This window comes from Emydura macquarii, unplaced genomic scaffold (assembly GCF_026122565.2).
Source record: "Emydura macquarii macquarii isolate MOO-44397 ecotype Brisbane River unplaced genomic scaffold, CSIRO-AGI_Emac_v2 contig_2636, whole genome shotgun sequence".
Taxonomy (NCBI): domain Eukaryota; kingdom Metazoa; phylum Chordata; order Testudines; family Chelidae; genus Emydura; species Emydura macquarii.
The window spans coordinates 27,077,669-27,094,915 of record NW_027132773.1 but is presented as its reverse complement, the minus strand read 5'-3'; the positions used below and the strand labels follow the sequence as shown (position 1 = coordinate 27,094,915).

The 17,247-nt window shown below is 43.6% G+C and overlaps 1 protein-coding gene across 2 annotated transcripts in view; it reads left to right on the top strand.

The window, feature by feature from the left end:
• The first annotated feature begins 1,727 nt into the window (after positions 1-1,727).
• The window catches only part of TRABD (TraB domain containing), a 52,792-nt gene continuing 37,272 nt past the window's right edge, over positions 1,728-17,247 (top strand). For both annotated transcript variants that reach the window (XM_067564347.1, XM_067564348.1), the window contains exon 1: positions 1,728-2,241. The gene's annotated coding sequence lies outside the window, so the exon portion shown is untranslated. The remainder of the gene's footprint in view (positions 2,242-17,247) is intronic.

Here is a 17,247-nt window from a genome sequence, read left to right as displayed (position 1 = left end):
TAATCAAGTAACATATTGGAGGGGAAGAAAAACAGATGGACACTGTAAAGTTTGTGTTCTAGTTTTAGTTCTAGTTCTAGTGTTCTAGTGAAAACTCCATATAAAGAAGAAATATTGTCCATTCTGAATATATTTTCCAGATGTCTTACTGCCACATTTCACTAAAGCATAAAATGTCAGTGACATGGAGGAGGAACAGGAAAAAGGGCTGGACAAGGTATTAGTAAACAATCAATTCCTATAATGAACTCTCACACACGTGGCCCCACAGGAAGAAGAGGTTTTCCTGGCCAAGAACATATTCTAGCTGACATATTTGTACATGTCTAGTCCCATTTTTTTGTTTCTGAAGTATAGCGTTATGCAGTTTGTGATTAAACAGGTATTGATTTTTCCACGTTTTACAAGTAAAACGTTAACTATGCAACCTAAAAGGCAAGGGCCATGGGGGAAATGGAATGAAGGAGACATCCAGAATCAGCAAAAACATCTGACGAAGTGGGTTGCAGATCACAAAAGCTTATGCCTGCAGAAATTAAATTTGTTAGTCTTTAAAGTGCTACAGGACTCTTGTTGTTTTTGCTGTATACAGACTAACACGGCTACCCCTCTGGAACTTTTAACCAGAATCAGGAAGAGGGACTGAGACAGAAAAGAAACAAATAGCAAGTGTATTGGCAATGGTCACAGTTCTGAACTGGACAGGTCATCATAATGGTATTTACATTGTGCCTTTTATTCCTACATACTTTTCTACAAATAGCATCACTGAAATGCAGTCAGCTCTTGGGTGAAGAATGGTAGCCATCTAGCCAGCCAGAGACTAACACTAACTTGAGAGAACATTTTGGTTAAGGACACATCAGAGTAAAATGCTGCTCATATGGAAAGTGTCACATGACTGAAGTCTACACAGAGCAGATAGACCTTGGGTTTTAAGATCTTGACCAAAATACACCCTTATCCCCATTACACATAGGCAGTACACTTTACAGAACAGGATTAGTCTGGCTCAGATGGAAGAAAGGCTGAGATGACCCAATAGGATTTGGATGTGTGGATCTAGTAAGATTAGAGGTCAAATTTTCAAAAAGCATTGAAGTGACTTAGGCCCCTAGGAATCTAAGGCCCATTGCCTTTGTGCTACAGCGGCTCTTAAGAGCTCAAGTCACATAGGTGCTTTTGAAAGATTTATCCTAGATCTTTCAAGCTTCAGGCTTATCTCTAAATTTCCCCTACTTGTGTATGAAGAAATCCATTGGGCTTCAATCTAAGCAGGTGATTTAACAATAACAAGAAGGCTTTAAACGTCAAACACAGAGTGGCCTCCCTAGACTTGTTTTATGGGGTGATTGGGTGTGGTCCCTGCGTAGGAGCTAGCACAGTGTTTCCCAACTGGTGTGCATCAGGCCTGAGCAGGTGTGCCAGGGAATTTTTTGAAAAACTACTTCAGTGGTTCTGGACATTCATGAGTTCATTTGGAGACTGTATGGTGGTGTGCCCCAAAATAATTAAAGGTGTCACGGTGTGCCCGGCAGAGGAAAGGTTGGGAACCCCTGAGCTAGAACCCTGAAACACACACTTTGAGCGCTGCCTAGTGCCCCATACCGCTGTGCTCCAAGCCAAGTAGGAGCTGCGACAGGACTGGGTGACTCTGCATCAGCGCATCGGCAACAGGCTAAGCAGAGAGGCAAGCTTTGCAGCGCCCCAGACTCGCTATGGTCAGAGCCTACAGCCAGCCACATCTCACAACGCCCACCCAGTGTCTGGCTGCAGGCCGGCGGACAGGAACCCGGGGGGCGGGGGGAGGGCAGCACCATCCACTCGGCTCCGCTCAGCTCGGCTCCCCCAGGGCAGAGGGGAAACTACTAGCCGGAGCACGGCACATGCGCTGGCGGTGCACCTTGGGAGCTGTAGTTTCTCATCCCCGGCTCACCCCTCTTCCCCTTACGGCGCATCCTGGAGAGCGGGCGGCCAAGGGGAACTACAGCTCCCAGGGCGCAGAGCGCCCGGCCTGTCTCCCCCTTCCCTCCGCCCCTATGAATGACTAATACAACATGTTGTCGGGCTAACGTGCCGCCTGTGTCCCGAGGAGCCGCCCGGCGGGCTGGGCGCTTTTGCTTCTCCTTCTCCCTCCCGCTGTGGTGCCTCTGAGCAGCCGCGAGCAGCAGCAGCAGCAGCAGCAGCCTGCGCCTCCCTCGCGCCCGGCCGGGGCGCTCGGACTCGAGCAGCGCCCACAAAGTAAGTCAGGGGAGTGGCGGCGGGGGGCGTCAGGCTCGATTTCTGCCCATCCGGGCTCAGTGCCCCGACCCCGGCGTGCCCCGGCTCTCCCGTAGCCTGGCGCCCGGCGGCGGCGGGGTGTTGCCATGCTGCAGCTGGGCGGCGGCGGGCTCAGGGCGGCATAGTTTGGGGACTCCGGGTCCATGCGGGGCTGCTACACTGTGTCCGAGACTCAGGCGTGGGGGTTGTGGGGTTTGTGTGTGTGTGTGTGTGTGTCACATTTGTTCCGCCCGCTTCACCTATTGCAGGCTCTTCGGCGTGGCAGAGATTTAGTGCTGAATGCCCGGACTCAGGGAAGTGGAATATTCAGATCCAGGATATCCGCTTTTGCTCCCGCCGTCCCCCCAATTCCTCGACTAAACCTGTGTCACTCGACAATAAACCATTGCCCCTCGTAGGGAGTCTCCGCCCTGACGCGGGTTTCTTCTTTGGGCAAAGGCAGTGCGCGTGGAGGAAGAAAGAAGTTGCCGAGTTGCCTTTGATCAGGAAGTTGGTGGCATATGGGGGTGGGGGACTGAGAAGAGCCGTACCCTTGGACTTGTGTAATCTCTCCTGGGGCCGTGTGACGGGACCGAAACTGACCATGCCGTGTTAAAGTGTGTGTCACAAAGAACGTGTCTCAGGTAAAAACTTCGACTCACTTCCTGCTCTGCCCTCCTTCAACTGCTTCATGCCTTCTCCAGGTACGGGGTTTGGCTCACGTAGCTCATGGCAGTCTGGTAACTGGGAACAGAGCACTTTCAGCCCTATAATAAGCACTAGAAAGTTTTACACAAAGTACTGTTTACATGCCTGAACAGTTCTTTCCGTGGGAGAAATCCTTTCACAAGCAGAATAGTTTGATATCGTTGGCTTAGTCAGCAAAGGTTTGGAGCTTTGTAGGGAGTTTTTTTGTTTCTTTGTTTTTTAAACAAACTTCAAAAGAAAATCAGGAGCAATCATGAAGGGGGAAGTGTCTTTAAGTTAAACCAAACATTGTTATCTCTGTTGTTGAATACCTTTAAACAACTTTCAGGGCCTTCCTCTCCCTCCGCCCCCTCCCATTTCCCCTCATTATGCAGTGGAGAAAATAATTGAAAATCAATATTGGATTTAAATAAACTGTAAACCTTAAGTTCCATGTGAGGATATAGAATGTGGTAAAGGTACTGTTATTGATGGTGAATAACCACATAGCATGGCTGACAGATTTTCTGTCAACAAAGCAATGTAAGTAAAGCAACATGGTGTAGTAGACTTGAGCACATGGTTTGGAACTGGGAACTGTAGCCCAGCATATGCCACTTCCTTGCCAGGTGGCCTTGTGCAAGTCACTTTAAACTATCAGTGTTTCAGTTTCCCCAGCTGTAAAATGGAGATAATGATATTCAGCTCAGAGGGGGACTTTAAGCATTAAAAGTGATAAGGGAGAGGAAATAAAATCCATTTCTCCCCCACTATCTGTCCCCTGAGCTGCATTCAGGACCAAGTGGAATGAAACATTTAAAAAGGTTTTCTTTGTACATCATAGATTCATAGTTTCCCCTCCCAAAAGGGAACACTGTTTTCATCTGGTCTCACTGCCTATACAACACCGGCCAATGGCCATAGAACTTCCTCAGCATAATTCCAGAGCAAGGGCATAAACCCAATTTAAAACAAAAATCCATCTTTAAGACACTGGTCCTGCAAATGGTTGCACTAGTACAAATTCCCATTGGTTTCATTAGGTCTGCAACCTGATGCATGAGTCTGTATTAACAGGCAGTATGGCAGGATCAGGGTCTTGATGGTTGTGCGGTGCTTTGAAAACAGAAAGTGCTAAGAGCTTTGAATACTTCTGTGATTTTTGTTTTACTTTAGTCTTAAAAAAAAAACCCAACAACTAAAACCCCCACATTTGTATCTCCACACTCCTGTGTCTTTGTCAGATTGTTAGTGTCCTCTTACAGTAAATTCCTGTAAAATAAAGATCTTGAATTAAGTGCTAAAAGTAGTCATTGAGGTTCACAGAGATCTTGATAGCAAATTTTTGGCTCCAAACCTGCCAATGTTTCAGCACATGCTTAACTTTACTCACACAAGTAGTTCCAGTGAACTTTATACTTGGGACTACTCCCATGTGTTGGTGTTTGCAGGATTGGCGTATTTATTTTTAACCAGTTTTCAAGAAAAATGCTTGACTTTTGAGGTGTTGGGAGTTGGTTTTTTTGGTTCATTTGTTTTTTATAAGGATTTACCTGTTTGAGAGACTTTCATTTTGTATTTATAGAAATAGAAAACAACTTGGAAGTTGCTAACTGCTACTTCTGGAGGAAAAATGCCTCGTTTTGCAGAGTGACACTGTACCTGTATATGCATGGCACTGTCAATAGTTTCCCCAAGAAGTATCAAATTTAACTGCATGCCTGGAGAGTGTTCATTTTGCATTGATCTTTTGAGTAAATAAGATGGATTCTGTTCCTTTTAATTAACCTAAAATAACAAAACAAACACACACGCACAAAATAGAAGAAATTAGCTTCTTGGACTTTCAATCTTGCACTTTCAACTAACGTTAAACTTACACACAGAGAAAAAATACTTTTACATAACTTTATATCTAGATATTTAATATGTTTGACTACAGTGGGTTGCATGGATTTCTTAGAATCATAGAATATTAGAGTTGGAAGGGACCTCAGGAGGTCATCTAGTCCAACCCCCTGCTCAAAGCAGGACTAACCTCAGCTATATCATCCCAGCCAGGGCTTTGTCAAGCCTCAGCTTAAAAACCTCTAAAGATGGAGATTCCACCACCTCCCTAGGTAATCCATTCCAGTGTTTCACCACCCTCCTAGTGAAAATTTGTTTCCTAATGTCCAACCTAGACCTCCCCCACTGCAACTTGAGACAATTGCTCCTTGTTCTGTCATCTGCCACCACCGAGAACAGCCTAGCCCCATCCTCCCTGGAGCCCTCTTTCAGGTAGTTAAAGGCTGCTATCAAATCCCCCCTCATTCTTCTCTTTTGCAGACTAAACAAGCCCAGTTTCCTCAGCCTCTCCTCATAAGTCCTGTGCTCCAGCCCCCTAATCATTTTTGTTGCCCTCCGCTGTACTCTCTCCAACTCGTCTACATCCTTTTTGTAGTGGGGGGCCCAAAACTGGACACAATATTCTAAATGTGGCCTTACCAATGCCGAATAGAGGGGAATAATCACTTCCCGCGTCCTGCTGGCAATGCCCCTCCTAATGCAGCCCAATATGCTATTAGCCTTCTTGGCAACCAGGGCACACTGCTGACTCATATCCAGCTTTTTATCCACTGTTACCCCCAGGTCCTTTTCTGCAGAACTGCTGCCTAGCTTGTTGGTCCCCAGTCTATAGCTGTGCATGGGATTCTTCCTTCCTAAGTGCAGGACTCTGCACTTTTCTTTGTTGAACCTCATTAGATTTCTTTTGGATTTCAGTTTGTTTAGGTCCTTCTGTATCCTATCCCTACCTTCCAGGGTATCTACCACTCCCCCCAGCTTAGTGTCATCCGCAAACTTGCTGAGGGTGCAATCTACCTCATCCTCCAGATCATTAATGAAGATGTTGAACAAAACCGGCCCCAGGACCGACCCCTGGGGAACTCCGCTTGTGGCCGGCTGCCAGCTAGACATGGAGCCATTGATCACTACTCGTTGAGCCCTATGCTCTAGCCAGTTCTCTATCCATTTTATAGTCCATTCATCCAACCCATACTTCTTTAACTTGCTGATAAGAATACTGTGAGAGACAGTATCAAAAGCTTTGCTAAAGTCAAGGTATATCACATCCACCGCCTTCCCTACATCCACAGAGCCAGTCACCTCATCATAGAAAGCAATCAGGTTGGTCAGCCATGACTTTCCCTTGGTGAATCCGTGTTGACTGTTCCTGATCACCTTCCTCTCTTCCAAGTGCCTTAAAATGGATTTCTTAAGGACCTGCTCCATGATTTTTCCAGGAATTGAGGTGAGGCTGACCGGTCTGTAGTTCCTTGGATCCTCTTTCCTCCCTTTCTTGAAGATGGGTACTATGTTTGCTTTTTTCCAGTCATCAGGGACCCCCCCCTGTTGCCACAAGCTTTCAAAGATAATAGCCAATGGCTCTGAAATCACCTCAGCCAATTCCCTCAGCACCCTCAGGTGCATTGCATCCGGCCCCATGGACTTGTGTATGTTCAATCCTTCTAAATAATCTTGGACCTGTTCCTTCAGCACTGCGGGATGTTCGCCTCCTTCCCATTCTGTGCCACCCAGCGAAGCAGTCTGGGAGCTGATCTTGTCTGTGAAGACAGAGGCAAAAAAGGCATTGAGTAGCTCAGCTTTCTCCACATCCTCTGTCACTAGGTTGTCTCCCTCATTCTCTAAGGTAAAAAATGTAAAGGTATGGTTTTGCACTCATTGTCTTGTCCCTTTTCTGATTGTGGATTAAGCAGTCTATTATATTTCAGCAATTTTTCTAGGTTTCAGGTTGTGATTTTTTTTTTTTTTTTGTTACACAGATGCTGATATTACAGGTCTATCCCAATGTTCTAACTGTATACTCATGTCTTGTTTAATTCAGCGATGACAGGGTTAAATGGATTTTTAAGTGAGTTCTTACTGCTACATGCTGAAAAATTATAAATGAGTCAGCCTTTCTTGTTTTTGGGAAGGGGAGATGAGAGCAATGGGGAACAGACTGGAATAGGAATAAAATGTCTTTTAGAGGATGGGTTTTTGGTTACAATTTTTGTTTATAAATACTGAGATAGAGACTGCCTTTTGCAGAGAAAGTCAGTGTTCTTTCTTGAGGAATAATATATGAAGCAAGTGGGTAGACTTGTAGGAAAGAATTCTTTATCAAATATGTTGAATGAACAGATCCAAACTTTCCAAATTCCAGGGGGTGTCCAGATCCAATGTTCTGATCTGGATCTATCTCTAACAATAAGGTAAACAGAAATATAAAATACTACACATGCTTCATGGCAGAATTATTTCCAGGGAAAGTTCAAGGCACAAAGAAGTCATAGCTCTGCTGGGGCTGTCTATATAATTTGAGAACTAGCAGCCTGGACAGTGGAATCAGCATGCATTCCTGCATTCTTGGTACCAAACCAAATTAGGTTCCTCCTGAAACCTGACCCTCTTTCTCTAGTTCCACTCATCAACTACATATTTCACATTTTATAACAAACACAAATAATTAATTTTTAGTCCCACAAAATCCCCACAGGCCAGAAGTTACTAGCACTTAGCATATAGGGCTCTGAGGCGGCTATAGATTCTTATATCATGCTTATCCCCTTAATAACTGAGCACTTTCCAGGAGTGCATTAAGCTACGTGACTAGAATGTATCACATGTGGCTTGTGCTGTCATCAGCTCTCCAGGAGGGAGAAGTGTGTGCAGTGTAGTATTTGTAACTACAGTCTAATGGTAAAGGTGCAGTTTCCCATCACTACTCATTGGATGCATCTCTCCAGGAAGGACTCAAACCATTTTACCACTTTACCCTGGACCCTGAGAATAAATGTCTGTCCTCTAACCATAAGCTGCAGTGCTTAGTGAAGATGCTGCCTATGCTGATGGGTGATCATTCATCAGTGTCACTAAAGCAGCTTCGGTCCCATGTCCTGGCCTGAATTCAGATTGTGACAAGTTTAGAATATTCTCTTCAGTTAGATGAGCTCTTCTTGGTAAAGTCATGTTTTTACCAGGGATTTAGGCATACATCTAGTGCCTGAGATAATGTGGATTCCTCAACAGATGACCAGATTTGACTGTACTGTTAGGGCCTGTTGGTCATCTCTTTCCAAATCTGGCAACCTATCTCTTCCTTGAATAGCTTTTAATCCAGCAGGATTGGTTTGAGGATTATTCTCAGTCCCTATTCTCTCCAGTACCCTGGTTTTGCTCATCATAATACAAGTGTATGAGGTGATTCTAATGAATGTAAATAGTAATAATTTAAAACAGTGAAAAGGCCCAGGGTAGTCTGCTGCCTCATTATATATCACTGGTGACAATAAATGGTAAGCTACAGTTTTACAGAACTTTAGAACCTGGAGATGGGAAAGTCTTGCTGGATTTTCTTGTTGCCTATGCCTATGAAGCAGCACAGGACTTTTACTTGACATATAATCTGCAGTGCTTTGTCCTGCCCTATGTTAAATACTCTGGTTTGTATTTTCTTGCTTCCAAAGTGTGCAAGTGAATGTTGGATCTCGCTCTCAGGTGTCTGAATGTGGGTTGTGAATAGCAACAAAGTCTGCTACACAGGAGCTTAGAGCTTGTCTACACTTACAGCTCTGAAGTCGTGCAGCCGCAGTGCTTAGTGAAGATGCTTCCTATGCCAATGGGTGAGTTTCTGCTGTTGGTGTAGATATTCCACCTCCTCGAGAGGCGATAGCTGTGTTGATGGGAGAAGCCCTCTCGTCGACATAGCGCTGTCTATCCTGGGGGCTAGGTCAGTATAAATACATTGCTCAACATAAATTGGTTCTGTAGACTAAGAATTTGAGTCAGTCTAAACTCAACTGCTGAAATATATTGATACAAAGTAATCCCTGATACACAAGAAGGCAGCACCAGGGTCTGCAACCAGCTGTGGTCAGAGCTAGTTGCTCCTGTTAAGTTTCAGAGGTGTGGGTGGTGCAGGGGAAATGTGTAAAACATAGAGTAGGTCACCTTGGTGATGGTTTTGAAACAAGTTCCAATTCCTAAATTTGTGTCTGTTGCATCATTGGGCACCAGATTTCAGCTGATGCGTCATGTTGGATATTTGTAATATGTAAATGGGAAATAAATTCTACTTGGAACTGAAGATGAATTGTCTATAAATAGTGTAAGATTTTATTTACAAGCATTTGAATTGTATCAGCCTTAAATGCGTAGTACCATCATGTTATTTTTTGATGGGGGGGGCGGGGAAAAAGACACACACGAACATACCAGTTGGTTGACTACACATATAAACTACGTAATATATTGTGGGGTGGGGGGGAAGAAATCATAGACACACAAAAGGAAGCAATAGATGATGAGTAATAAATGTAATGGGTCATCAGTGAGATAGAACCCTCTATCTTCAGCTCCAAAGCACTGGTCTCTCCCTACCACTGTTGCAAAAGGAGTTATTCTGTTAGTGAGTAGTAGTAGTAGTAGGCTCTTATCCTCTATGGATCACTTGTTAGAGGGGGATGGGACATACTCATCTAGCATGTTACATAAGCAAGATGGATTCAGAATGAACGGGCTGTACCAGACAAACTGAATAAGCCATTTCTGACAAAATTAAAGTTTTAGTATACAAAAAGAATGCAGTAGATTTTAATGTATGTAGACTTAAGTGAGATTTTCACTGAAAACAAATAGGTAAATTGTGTTCTGTCCAAGGATATTGGAGTGTCATGGGGCTAGGTGGCGGAGAGGTTGTTAATAGAGTACAAAACCTTTTATATGTGGTTGCTGGTTTGAATCCAGCCAAGGTCAGTAATGACTACTGTTACAATTCAGGACTGCTCTGTGACCTAAGTGAAGTACTTTAGTAGTCTCAGTCTAGTGTCCATAAGACGAACACCCGCATGGCAGTTTGTACTAATTGGCATCCTCGACAGTCTTGGCAGATAAGCCAGGGACTGAATGTGCATCAAGGCTGATTGTCTTCTTTCCTCCCTAGCAGTGATCCTGAAAGAACAGAGCTGAGGCATATTGGCAGGTCAGCATGAGGAAGTCTGCATAGCTAATAAGGACGTGTGCTATCCCTGTTTGGACTTCAGTCTGAAGGGCTGCTGGCACAAAATTTGCTCTGCAAAAATAAGAGACCTGGAATTTCAATAGGAGTTAGGCACCTAGGCATCTTTGAAAATCCTATTAGGTGCCTGAATACATTTAAAAATCTGGCCTTTGGGCTCTCTGTGCCTCTGTTCTTCATCTGTAAAATGGGATTAATCATGCTTCCCTACCTCAGAGTGTGTGAGGATAAATACCTTAAAGATTGTGAGCTGCTCAGATATTCTGGTAATGGCAGGCCATAGGAGTACCTTAGATAGACATTGCAAACAATTGGGCTAGTTGTTGAAAGTTTGTTTCAATGAAAAATTTAAAACAAGTTGTAGCAATTTTCTTCCCACTGTTTCTGACCAATTATACTAGTGATGTTTGTGCATGGACTGCAGTAAAGCAGCTCTGGAAACAGAGAAAATGTATTTCCCTAATGGAGATGATAAAAATATTGGGGGAAAAATGCTATTTTTCAAGTTTCTGCAGAGATAATAATGAAGGATAAATATTGGCTTAAAAAAACCCATGTTTTATAAAAATAGTTGAACACATCACTTCATCAATAGAAAGGGAAAGAATTTTAAAAAGCATTTTGTTGATTGACTTTAATTCATTGTCTGAATAGAACAAGTTCTGTAGCATTCAAGTGCATTCAAACAAAGATGTAGGGCCAAATTCAATTTTAGTGTAAGAGGGTAGAGGGTACAATTTCTACTGATGTGTCTGAAAGTCCTTTTTTCTTATGCCATGCTTGAATTGTTACTACAGTATCACTTTTTTGGAACACAACAGAAGAGGTGGGGGATGTCTCTTTAAGGGTAACTTGTTTTTAGTGTCTTTCAATTAATTTTCTATCTGAACCTTACATTCATGTGTCTGATATCAGTGTTTGCAGTGGGGAGAATAAGAGATCAGGTACAGTTTCAGATACCTAATTATACAACAAGAACTGAAACAGTATGGTCAACTAAGACACCACATGCTAGGAAAAATAAACTAATTTGCAATCAATAGTTTACTAATAGATTCCACTCAAGGAGACAGTGAGCATTCTGACACTCCTACTCTCACTGATTCATAGACTCATAGACTGTAAGGTCAGAAGGGACCGTTATGATCATCTAGTCTGACCTCCTGCACAACGCGGGCCACAGAATCTCACCCACCCACTCCTAGAATAGACCCACTAACCTATGTCTGAGTTATTGAAGTCCTCAAATAATGATTTAAAGACTTCAAGGTACAGAGAATCCACCAGCAAGTGACCCATGCCCCATGCTGCAGAGGAAGGTGAAAAACCCCCGGAATCTATGCCAGTCTGCCCTGGGGGGAAATTCCTTCCCAACCCCGAATATGGCAATCAGTTAAACCCTGAGCTTGTGGGCAAGACTCACCAGCCAGACATCCAGAAAGAATTCTCTGCAGTAACTCAGAACCCACCGCATCTAACATCCCATCACAGGCCATTGGGCATATTTACCGCTAGTGGTCAAAGATCAGTCAATTGCCAAATTAGGCTGTCCCATCATACCATCCCTTTGATAAACTTATCAAGCTCAGTCTTGAAGCCAGCTAGATTTCTTGCCCCCACTGCTCCCCTTGGAAGGCTGTTCCAGAACTTCACTCCTCTGATGATTAGAAACTTTCATCTAATTTCAAGTCTAAACTTCCTGATGGCCAGTTTATTTGTTCTTGTGTCCACGTTGGTGCTGAGCTTAAATAATTCCTCTTGCTCCCTGGTATTTATCCCTCTGATGTATTTATAGAGAGCAATCGTATCTCCTCTCAGCCTTCTTTTGGTTAGGCTAAACAAGCCAAGCTCTTCCTTTTCCCCACCATCAGTGTACCCACAGTGTCCAAGGTAGATGCGGTTGTGACATTACCCAGGATACAATCTGGACCTATGATCAGCTGTGTCCCCTCAATTCTTCAGCCTCAGGTGCCTTTTACACTGCTCTGCTGTGAGAGTTACCACTCCTGGTCTCTTCACGCACAGCCTCCAGCATGTAAGTTACTCCCAGTTATAGTATGAGAATACTATAGGCAGCCACTCTTGAATTACACTGCAGAGCAACTCCAGCAAATTCCCAGTCCCAAACATTCCCCCGGATATATACGTCTTGTACTGTCCATCTCTTCCTGGACAATTCAAGCTCATATAAAGATTGTCATTTTATTAATGGAAAAATCATATGCACAAATCCTGTTATCCCAAATAGTTTTCTAAACACTTCAGTCGAAACGCACTGGTTTAGATAAAATAATAAAACAAATATATTAACTACAAAAGATAGATTTTAAGTGACTACAGGTAATGAGGCATAAAAGTCAGAATTGGTTACAAGAAAATAGAAGTAAAACGCAACTAATGCCTAACTTGACAAGCTAAGTGAATTCAAACAAAGGTTTCTCTCACCACATGTTTCAACAGTCTTACTGACTGAATCTCTTTCAGTCAGGATTCCTCCCCCAATTCAAAGCTGTTTCCTTTGTTCTTCAGGTGGTGTGGATGCCGTGGGTAGGGAAAAAGGGAAGAATTGTTTGGGGAATCTGCTCTCCTTTCTTATAGCTATTCTTCTTCTTTGAGAATCATCTCCAGTTGAGGTTCAGGAGACAAAATCTGTGTGGACAGGAACCCCAGCTGTTTCTTTGTGTAGATTTTCTTCCACATCCTCTTTCCTGCTAAAAAATGGCCAGGTGATGGTCCATTTGAGTTTTTTGACAGCTTGCTGAGGCGTCAGCTAGCCTTTTGTCTCTGGGGAACTGGCTTATGGCTGCTCCCCCAGACTTGGAACATGTCTTAATAATATCATGTAGAGAAATCTTACAACTTAACATGTAATGTTACCATACATATTTTACCAGGACAATAATGATTAGCAAATTATGCGTTTTCAAATGATACCTCACAAGGCATACTTTGTACAAAATTTATAATAGTCTTGTAAAAGGGGTGGACATAGGAGTACAGACTGTCACACATACAAAAGCCCATGAGGCAACTAATAATTCTCTCGTCAGAGCAGGGTTTGAATAGTCTTCAGTAAATAAGTACATTTTTGGGGAAAGTCTGGGAATTTGTTGGTGTTGCTCTGCAGTGTAATTCATGAGTGGCTGGCTATAGCACCCATACGATATAACTGGGAGTAATTCCCATGCTGGAGGTTGTGTATGAACGAACTAGGAGTGGTGACTCACAGCAAAGCAGTGTAAAAGGCACCCAAAGCTGGAGAACAGACGGGACACAACTTTTCATCAATCCAGATTGTACCCTGGGTAATGTCTCAGTATGGCATTCATCACTGCAGTATCTGAGTGCTTCACAAACATTAATGGGTTTCTCTTCATGACCCCTGGGGAGCTACGGTGGCATTATTCCCATTTTACACATGGGGAACTAAGGAGCCATTAATGTCAAAAGTGTCGACTAATTTGGGTACCCAATTTGAGATGCTAGGGGCCTGAGTTTTCAGAGAACATAACATTTTATAGCACTTTATTCTGTGCACAGTTCCCGTTGACTTCAGTTGCAGATGTGAGCACTCAGCATTTCTGTAAATCAGACTCCAGGTGTCTCAAGATGGGAATCCAGAAAATGAGGGACACATGATTAGTGACCACCTGGGAAAAGTTTGGTTAAATGACTTGCCTCGCATCACATAGAAACTCTGTGGCACAGTCAGGGATATATTCTGCCCTGGAGAATTGGATTCTAACTGCCTTTGCCCTGAGACCGTCCTTTCTCTTCATGCCATCTTTTGACTCATTCACTGTGCTCCTTCCAACTTCAACAAATGAGGCAGGTATTCTACACACAATAGCCTCTTTCACTACACAACCCGAACTGCTGCCCAGAGCATGCTCCATTCTGTGTATTGCAACAAGGCAGTTGTCACAGGGTGCAATGACCCAGGAAAAGGGCGGGAGCTCAGGTGCATCCTGTGCTAGGCTCAGCGCACCTTCCCAGCTGAAAGGAGTAGGTCCTGTGGTTATACGGTAGAAGACTGTGACTCAGAGCCAGACTGCTGGGATATAAAGAGCAGCCTGAGATCAGGGCACAGGCTGAATATAAGAAGGAAGTAGAGAGGTTCTGGGAGTGCAGTCCTGCAGGGAGCAGGCCAGGAAGTTTGGAGGAAAGCTGGAGCAGAAGGCCTGAGGAGTGAGACCTGCATGGAGTAGATGGGCTGCTGCTGAAGACCCCAGCGTGGGGTAAAGGTTTATATCTAGAATTTATGTTAAACAGTCTTACTTTGGAGAAATAGAAGTTGAGTCCTGAAGAAAAAGAACTGAAATCTGGCTGCTGAGAGTGTGCGAATTGTCGGTGGAGGGTAAGAGAGGAGGGTAGCTCGTCCATTGAGACGTGAAATGTGAAGTGTATGTGGTTGGGCTTTTTTTGGTTTTTGTTCTTTTTTTAAAGCAAACTGAAAAAAATAAATTTCCTTATGTGGAACCATACTGACTCCCACGTAGGTCACCAGCAGAGTTGGAACCTTTAGATTCAGAGCACAGACCTTTGCCACTTGGGCTAAATGAGTAACTGATATCACCGGTAGGTTATCTTCTCTGCAGGCTGGCCAGCAGAGAGAGGGCGATGAGGCACGCACTTTGCCTGTGGGGTTCACAGCCATTTGCTGACAGCACAGGAGTGTTGAGACTAGGGGATGTTGGGTTCCTTTCCAGGCTATGGAGGAGAGTGTTGAGTGGTTACAGACCCTTCTGCCCCTGGCCTTTCCAGTCTGTACCAGTCTCACTTCCCTTATGTGCCCCTCTTGGCTCCTTGACTTAGTTCCCCCTCCCAATTCCTTTTGATTCCTCATCCCAGTCTCAAACTCCTTCCTTCCTCCCCCCGCCGCCAAATCTGCCTCTGTCCCCATGTCCCAGTCTCCTTACTTGCCCTCCCACAAGTCCAGCTCCTTGCCCCACTGCATTCCACTCAAGCAGTTCCTTCCTCCTTCCCCTGGCTGTCTAGGCTACCGTAATGGGAGTACAGTATCATGAGCACAGGAGACGCAGCCTCCCTGCTCTCAGTTCTTCTGCTCGGTGTTACAGCAGTCCCTGGCCGCTGAAAGGAGCAGATGCAGGGAAAGTCCTGCTTGGTTCCTGCAACTCTGGAGTGGAGTATGCTGAGTCACAGTACGGGGATAGTGCCTGTGCATGTGCAAACTGAGTTGGTTTTTGTTCAGCGGCTCAGAATGTGAACACATTTGGGCAGATTTTCACCAGGATTGCAAAAAGCACATCCTAGTACTATGTCAACACCCTGGCCAAATTTCAAGTCCATGCTCCAAAGCATGGGAGCACTAAAGCTTCTTAACAATACAGAGGTAAGAATTTTTTAACAAGGGAAAACCAACGTATTTTTCCCTGACCTTGTTCTTAGAAACTATTGAACTATTTTGTCTGAAATCTCTCCCATCCTCCCCAAAATTGCAGACAGCCAGCATGGTAAATTTCAACCCAAACAATTAAATTTGGCAAAATTATAAGCAACTGAAAACAGGATTTTAAAATGAAAAGCATCGGTCAACCTCAATTATATTGTGCCACGTAGTTATTTGTATTACAGTACGACCTAGAGGACTCCAGCTGAGATTGGAGACCCGTTGTGATGTGCATGGTATACACAGTGAGAGACGATGCTTGCCCCAAGGAGCTTACATTCCAAATAGACAGGATAGATAAAGGAAGATGTTGAGACTAGAATTAACTAGGTAAAGTTTAGAGAGAATTTTTCTATTAATTCATCCACAATTTGGTGAGAATTGGAGATGATCCTCTTAAATTGTATCTATATGATGGTTTAGAATCACTTGGTGCTTCTGTATAGAGGTGTGGTAGAACTCAATTTTAATTTTTAAAAATAATTTGAACAGATAATCTTAATGTTTTATTTTTAACATTTTTTTCAATTTTTATCAATTTAAATGTTCACTGTTACGCAAAATTGAGCGTGCGTGTGTGTGTGTGGGGGGGGAGACAGACAATGGGAGTTGTTCTGACAATAATTAATGACAGTAGACACTGAGATCCAAAAAGCTAAAGTTTTATTTGTTAAAACACAAATTGTCAACATCACATGTCAAAATATACAGCGTAAATATCCTTAAATCAAACTCTAGTTCTCAAGCAGCATTTTTCTTTCTTTGCCTATCTGTAAATTTCAATTTTTATTGATAGAAATAGTTTTTCAGTGGTTTTTGTGTGTACAGTAATACTTACTGATAAAAATCTAATCCTTCCAAGCCTGTGTATGAGTTTGCTTTTTAACTGGAGCTTGTAATTTACTCTTTTAATCACTCAACTGCAGATAAAAGACATAAACAAAATTACCAAACCTTTCAGTTTGCATCTAGAGCTCAGAGACATGAGGATGCTGAAAAAACTCTGTGTATTTGTACATAAATGAGCAAATCAAGTGCCAAGTTCAGAGACCTAGTACAAAGGTCAGTAAGTGGGTCTAACTGAGGTTCAGCTAATTTGGAGTTATGCTTGTCTGCACTGTCTGTTCAGCATGTAAATGCTTCAGAGCAGGAACTCCCTTTCATGATGTTTATGTACAGTGCTACTGAGGCATAAAAGAGAGGCATAAGTTAAAATAGCACTTCAGTTTCACCCATTCTTTTACATTTTGCTCTCTTCCTGCCCTGTTGGTGTCCAAGTTTGGCATATGTTTTTTGAAAAAGAAAAAGCAGATGGAGTTTTAGGGTTTTTGTTCTTAACAGTGCACATTATAATAAAAATAATTCATCTTGAAAGCATGTTATCAATTATGTTGCATACTTATAACTCTTGTCTGCGTGTAGACCGGTGGTCCCCAAATTATTTACATCGTGTTCCCCTGTCCGTGGTACCTCCCCCACCCCCAGCTGGGGCTGGGAGTGAGACTGAGGCTGGAAACAGGGCTGTGGTTAGGGGCTGAGGCTGAGCGTGGGAGGCAGAGGCTGTGGGCTGAGGCCATGGCTGAGGGGTAGGACCATCTGGAGCAGAGCTTGAGGCAGAGCGGGGATGGGTGTTGCTCCCTCCCTGCTCCCTGTGGGGGCTGTCTGGGCCCTGCCACGTCCCCCCAAACGTTCCTCCAATCCCCCCAAGAGGTGCGCCCCGCAGTTTAGGGACTTCTTTTATAAATAGATCATTGGGAACTTACTTTACAAAAACTCAGATATTAATTTTGGTTTTGTTAATGTCGTTTGATTCGAAGGTTAGGAGCCTAAT